This window comes from Maylandia zebra, linkage group LG2 (assembly GCF_041146795.1).
Source record: "Maylandia zebra isolate NMK-2024a linkage group LG2, Mzebra_GT3a, whole genome shotgun sequence".
Lineage (NCBI taxonomy): Eukaryota > Metazoa > Chordata > Actinopteri > Cichliformes > Cichlidae > Maylandia > Maylandia zebra.
Window position 1 is genome coordinate 12,553,789 of NC_135168.1, and position 7,864 is coordinate 12,561,652.

A 7,864-nucleotide genomic window follows, 5' to 3' on the forward strand; every position below is an offset into this window, starting at 1 on the left:
AACCGATCGGTGCCTACGAATTTCCCAATATGCGCTGGCATGACGTCGGGGAAGCATGGGTACGACCGATTATTTTATTTTTTTCTTGCCCGTGATGCCCCCCCCCACCATGATGCATTCTATTGGTTTGCACACTTACACACACCCAGCTGTGGTTTCCTGTTTTGCTGGACTCTGGAGAGCCCCGCCTTTAACGCTCTTCTCTCACAGAGAGCAACAGAAAACTTGGAAAAACTCCAGATTGACTGAACTCAGTTCAAAGTTACCTTGACACCTTTAGATGTGAGACGTAGTGATGGTCCGCTTGAAGCTGACGCTCCGGTGCGTGTGTCAGAAAGATCAACGCGCTGCTTCAGAAGCACCGTGTCGAGGCTTGATTCGTTTGGCCAGAGTCACGTGATCAGTGACGTCTGAAGCTTCGTTTAGAACGTACCTTTTTTTAAATCGAACTTTATTGAAACACAATGAGTATACAACATACAAACAGATGAAGTTTACAAAAGAACAGAACATGAACATACAGAACCAGGAGTAAAAAAATGATGATATGAGTAGGCGAAAAAAATCAACATATAAATATTGTTCTGAGAGGCTTTTTGTTGGTTGAGTCTGAAATTGATTGTATGTACAATTCATATCCGTATAAAAAGGCAGAAATATGGTGTTTTATTAATAAACTTACATTCATGGATATAAAATAGCTAAAAGTATTAACAATTTTTTATAAAAAAACATTTATCATTCTTCCTGGGGAACTTAAAGAAACAGAATAAAACATTTTCCATCGTAAAGAAAACTCCCTTAAAATATGGACAATAACAAAACTGCTAAATTCTTCCAGAATCTCTGTGTAGAGGAACCAAAAGAGATGTGCCACAGTTTCTGGATGATCCCCACAGAAAGTTCAATTAGTATTTATGTCTCTTTTAAATGTTACCATATAGTGACTGGCTGGGTCACATTTATGAAGAATTTTATATGAGATTTCCTTCACCTTGTTCACAATTAGATATTTATGGGATCATCCAGACTGTCTTCCAGGTGATATCTGGAACATGTCGGTTCCAGTAAGATATTCTATATATGGGAGAGACATGATATCTTCTTGGAATAAACTACGTATTCTCTTATTGCTGTTACCAAGTTCCTGTGAAAAGCAGATTTTTCCCACTGCTGACTCAGCTGGATCAGGGAGAGTGACTGAGGCAGATATTGAGCTGTCAGTGTTTTTATATAACATTAAAGTCCCTGAGGGTATGGCACCAAGCACCACTGAGAATTCCCCAACACTGACGGGAAAATTATATAGTGTAAGGAATTCATTGTAAGTAAGTAGTACTCCCTCGTTAAATTTTAAAACTTAGTAGCGGCCGCCATTGTTGGCAGCTGAAATTTGGCTGGGCCGCGCTATGAATTCTGGGATATGGTGGGCCACGAAGGACACACCCGACCCATCCTTCAAACTCGGGGGAATGAAGGACGCATTTGAAGGAGTCGAGGAATCGGGACAACCTTCGTCGCCTGGCTGTGACGTCATCGGCCTTCAAATGCGGCCTCCGGAGGATGCAGCCGACGTTTTGGGACACAGCTTGTGTGTCTTTGTTGGTCATGTGACCTCTCAGGGACTACACATGGAAACGAGCAGTTTAGCTCAAATCTGGCAGGTTTCCATCGTCTGTTTTTGTCCTGATGTCCATGAACATGAACACTGTCCCTGTCAAACACGTCCAGATAATCTGATCCAGTGTTGTTCTTCTTCTGTGGTGTTTGTGATGGAGCTGCTGATCCTGATGTCCTCCACCAAGGGGGCAGCAAATTCAGCTGACTGTCATCATTTATTAAAAAGATGTAACAATGTGACATAATGCAATATAATAGTGTCAGTTACACATTGTGGGTTGCACTGTGGCCAGAATGGACATTACCTCCTGCCTAATGGAAGCTGTCAGCCATCCTGCAACCATGAATTAGATAAGCAGAAGTGAAGGGATTGTTAACAACAATTTAATAATAAAATGTAATGTGATAGTTGCACTTTATTAGCTCCCCACAATCGTATGAATAATAACCATGAATGCACTGCATGCTCATAGCAAGTTCTTTAGGTTTAAAGTGAGATCCTGCTTTAAAGGGCGCTTCATCTGCTGGGAATGACATGTTTCTTCTAGTATGTAAGGCTCAGCCCATCTTACTGGGACTTACTTTTGTAGATCCACATGCTCTAAACCTGGTGCTCCATGATTGGTGCAGAAGCTTTAAGCTACTATTAACAAATAATGACCATGGACTTAGTTGTTACTACAATAACTTATCATTGAGCAACTTTTAATTTTACTTGTAAAACTATGCAAGTAGAATTGAATGGGGCACAGTGAGCTGAGCACAGGCCCACTCTGTGACACTCAGAGGTTTGTGGATATCATACTGAGAGTATTGGACACAGTGCAGCCAGCTTGCAGCCACTTTCCCACCACTTTAGCACAATGTTTACATGAGACTCAGCCACACTAATGTTCCTGGGCAGACATGTGGTGCAGCATGGCTGATGGCACTGTACCTGCAGCTGTCATGGACAAGAACCACTCAATACCTCACCCAAGCCAAGCCTGTGCTGATGTTGTGATCTGAGACCGAGACACTAACCCAGGATCATGATATGATGTTGTGAGAGTTTCACTAAGAATTAGCTCTGATTACAAGATTTCAATCTATCGTAACTCTAATTTGTATTTACTTCAGTTTGTTCATCTTGGAGCTGTGTGCAGCTGAGGACAGTCTTATTATTACCAGGTGAGGATATGTAACAGCCACAGTCTGTAGAGATGATGTCACCATGGAGTGGTGATGTCACTGGAGCTGCCAATATGTGCTCCAGCCAAAGCTACACCAGAGGGTTGTGCTGTGTAACAGGTTTGTGCAGGTGGTGTTATCTACATTTGAACATTAGGCAACAGTCTCATGAAGACACTTTCTATTGTTCACTAAAGACCAACAATAACAGAGACAAAGGGAGAGCAGCAGAACTAGTGCTAACAATTAGCACTGCTAGCCTGCCCACCAACACCAGCTAATGTTCTAAAAACGATGATCAATGATTTTGCTGTAACGGCTCCAGCTGTCTGTGTCAGGGACACGTTGGAGATGAAGTGAGTGATCCAGTGACAAAGGTTTGGAAAGCTGCAGTCAGCTGAGACTAAAGGAGTCACCTGACCGAGAGACCAAATGTTTCACTGAGAACGTCCAGATGAACAGAATCAACCTTTGGGATAATCTGTTCCACACATCCATGTTTCACTTACTGCATTATATTTCCTCATTGCTGTGCACACAGGCCTGTGGCTTATAACCAACTCCAAGTTCAGACTCAGAGGCTGCTGAAGCTGTTTTCTGGAACAGAGACGTGTTGGATATAAAAGCAACTCTTCTTTATGTGTCAGCACTGAGGAAAGGAGCAGCTTCGTTTCTAAGTGTATGAAGGACTGTAGCAGTGTGTGTGTGAGCTTTATTTCACAGACAGAACCATGTCAAAAACACAACTTCAGGTAAAAACAATACAAAATCAAAGAGTCTGATCAGAAGGATTAAACAGAGGAGTGTGGGACTGTTTTTAACAGACAGCAGGTTAAGCCAGGCTGGAGGAGTAAACTGAGCCTCGGTGTGAGCAGCAGTGTGTTTGACAGGAAGCTGAGATAAACAGTCTGGAGCCCATTTAGTGCTTCATATGAAAGTGTGAGGATTTGAAAGCAAATCTAAAATCAAGCAGGAGTCAGTGTGAGAATGATTTGTGCTTTTCCTCAGTCAGATGCTGGGAGTTTCAGTTCATCCATGTTCAGCGTGCTGTGCTTTGTGTAACAGGAGAATATGACAGTATAAATCAAGTCTTCATGTCACTGAAAGCCTCCACAGTCTGCTATGGAGGTGCATCAGTTTGGATTTACAAGAAGAACATTTCTTAAACCTGCCACAAGATGGCGCTCCAACAGAAGGGATGTCCACAGTGTAACACAGACACACACATACTGTGTGAATGTGTGAGTGAATGGGCTTTCAACACAAGGCTTCTGCTGCTACCTTTAATGACATAATTAGCTAACAAGAACAAACTGTTAATTACCACCAAAGAACGGCTCCAGATTTTAGCTGATGACCATTTTGTGAAACGTTGATTACATCAGCTTATTGTTGATTTTTCAACCTTAATATCAGCTGCTTTAAAGGAGCCTCGTTCTCTGGCAGTAACACTTTTCTTCACTAGATGCAGTGCAGGCACAGTCTGTGTTTCTAAACTACACACTAATGTTCATTGTTGTGCAGCTAAATCCTCCCTCTGGATGGGAAGAATCCCTGTCAGGCTTCAAACACCTGGCTTGGTGTTCTGGAGCTAATGTGTCACCTGTGAGGACTCTGAGATGAACACACAGCAGACACTTCAGTTCTCCGTCTGTGTGTCCTCAGTTTCCCAGCATGCCTTGGCTGTGGTGGTGGAGGTGAATGAGGGGGAACATGCTGCTCTGTCAGCACTCAGGTTTCATACCTGGTGATCTCAGAGGACAAAGCGGCGTTACAGCAGCGCACGTTGATGAGACCTGATGCTCTGAACAGTTCAGACTTCAGCCTCACTCTGAGAAAACAAACGACTGACTGTCAGCAGCAACTACACCTGCTCCATCAGTGACGGAGAGAAGAACTGAGACTGAGAGACATACAGCTGCAGGTCAAAGGTCAGAAACGCCCGCTCTTTGTACGGGTCAGGAGTTAGTACTGCAGAGGTCAGAGGTCAGCTTGCTGACAAACCATTTGAAACAGTTTGGAGCTAAAAGCACAACAGCAGAGGAAAGAAGAGACACTGCAGAGATGATGCAAAATATTGTGTTTTGTTCTCAGCTGTCAAAAAGTGTAACACACGTGTTCCAGCACAGCCTTTGTGTACTTTCACTTCTCCATACTGTCCATTGGAAATCCTGTTTGTTACTTTTTGATTTCAGTCCATGTGTCCAAAGCAAACTTCTGTCCCACACTTTCTCTGCTGACTCTTCACCGATGCTCAGATGATCTCAGATGATTTCACCAGAACTCATCAAAATTCGGGCTCCACAGAAACCCAGACGTCACTAAACAAGCGTAACAAGCAAAGTGAAAACTGGTCGTTCAGCTTTATTGACCAAAGATAAGCTCACATGTCACCTCATGACACAGACACTTATTTCCACAGCATGCACGAGGACTGACAATAAGTGTCTATAAAGCCACTTCTATCTGCCACACCTGTGCTTCTGTCATGGTTGCTCTCCTCTCACTCTGTCATTTATCCACAGTCTGCCTCCCTCTGCTCCGTCAGCTGACGTCCTCTCTACACCACCTGCTGTGTTTTATCCTGCAAAAACACATTTAAGAAGCGTTGCACCGAGTAACGGGAGGAACTGCTATAAAATCCATTTAAAGGAGGTGGTGCTGAGTGCTGTGACTGGGGTCCCACCACTGACATCACGGGTGGAGGACATGTTGGAAAACTGCTACAAAGTGCTGTGCAGCCAGCAGAGCTTACAGTCTGTCCTGTGTGTCATACAGGCTCTCACACTTAGTGTTTCTGTGACACATTGAAGAGAAGTTTGTGTTGTTCACAGTTGTGCTTGTACTGAGTGACAGCTGACATGACCTAACAGGAATAATGTGTCTGTGCTGAATGAGAAGTAACACACAATGAAGTCTTGATGCATCTCAATCATCCAGGAAAGTGAGTCTGTTGCTTCTGTTCATCTGGACGCAGCGTTTTGTGGGAGAAACGTGTCGTCATCATCAGGTGACGTCTTCAGTCTCAGCTGCAGGTTTCAGTCTTACAAACAGGACATTTGCATAAAGACTGAAAGCAGCTGCAGGAACGATGGGCTGGGAGCTCCGTTCCTTCATCTTAATTATGCAGATTCTCAGGACCATTGATCAACAACCACTGATCCATGTCCATGAGTCCCATTCACAGAGATGTGGGAATGGCTGCAGTCACAGCATGTAAGATGGAAATAAATGAGAAGTATTTAGCTGAAGTGGATTTGATTTATGTTACTTCTTTTTTAACTTGTAGTTCTACATTGGAAGATTATTGTGATATTGAAATATAAAAATACATTTATATTCTATTATTTTCTCAAAATAAGCGTCACACTCGTGGAAGCCGGTGTAGCCGCCGAAACGCCTGCATTTATGGAGACTTTCAGCCCCAGGTAGGCCAGTTATGGATCTTCGGATCCACATTATGTCAGCAGCTGTTCTCCACCGTGAACTGTGTTCAAACAAACACGCTCACGCCTCACAGACGACAGCTTACAGTCTGTAGAGATAAAGTGACTTCGTACAGCCCCGTCTTCAGTCTTGTGGAGATGATCTCGACGCTTTGGTGGATGTTACTAGCTCCTGTGCAGTATTTTGTAAAGACATGATTATACCCCGTAAGCGCGTTAAAATTTACGCTAACAATAAGCCATGGGTCACTAAAAGTGTCAAATCCTGTTTAAGGAAAAAGAGACAGGCCTTTAAAGAGGGGCTGTTACCGATTTTCAGACAGCTACCAAGGAAATGAAAATCGAGATGTTGAAAGCAAAACAGACAAAAACCTTCTTGAAAGCAAATTTGCTGCAAAAACTTTTGGGTCTGCCTGGACTTGTATGAAAACCATAGCAGGGTTTCAAAATCCCCAGAGCAGCAGTCAGGTCATTTTAGATGTTTTAATTCAGACAGAGATTTTCAAATGCTTTAAACATGTTTTATGCTCGTTTTAGTTCTTCTGATTTCAGCGAGGATATTTGGGAACTGAAACAGAAACTGAGAGATACTCAGCACTTTATCATTGAACTCAGCGATGTTAAAAAGGCCTTTCATACAGTCAATGTGAACAAGAGCCAGGTCCTGATAATATTAGTGGCCGCCTAATTAAATCTTGTGCTGATGAACTCAGGCCTATATTTCAGGTTATTTTTAACAAATCCTTGCAAACACAACATGTGCCCTCTCTTTGCAAAGAAGCAGTCGTGGTTCCTGTCCCTAAATCTAAACGACTTCAGGCCTGTTGCCTCACTTCAGTTGTCATGAAAGTCTTTGAAAAAATCATCAGAAATGTGATTATGAAGAGACTGAAGGTCAGCTGGATCCAATGCAGTTTGCATACAGGCCCAACAGAGGAGTGGAGGACGCACTTTTGACTTTACTAAATCTGATTCTTAAACATGTAGAGAGTAAAGGGACTTTTGCAAGACTTCTTTTCATTGATTTTTCTTCGGCTTTTAATACAACACAGCCCCATATTTTAATTAAGAGACTTTTAGAACAGTTTGAAATCAGGAAAAACCTGGTGGGCTGGATTTTAGATTTTCTAACTGACAGGTCACAAAGAGTGAGAATAAATGGGGTTCTGTCTGACCCAGTGTTCTCCTCCACAGGTTCTCCTCAAGGCTGCGTCCTATCGCCCTTATTATTCACTCTCTATACAAACATGTGTCAGGGCAGACATGAAAACAGGGTCATTATTAAATATGCAGATGACTCTGTTATTGTCAGCTTACTGAAAGAGGGTGAAACTAACCACGGCCCAGTCATTGATGACTTTGTTCAGTGGTGGGAGGAGTCTTATCTCCAGCTGAACATATTTAAAACAAAAGACATGGTTGTTGATTTTAGGAAGCAACAAAATGGGCACGGAGTCACTTTAATTAAAGGTCAGAAAATAGAGCAAGTACAATCATATAAATATCTTGGGACCATAATCAATGAAAAACTGAACTTTGATCAAAATTGCAAATCAGTTTGTAAAAAGGGTCACCAGCACCTTTATTGCCTTAGGAAACTTGTTCATTTCCACATTGACCAAAAATTT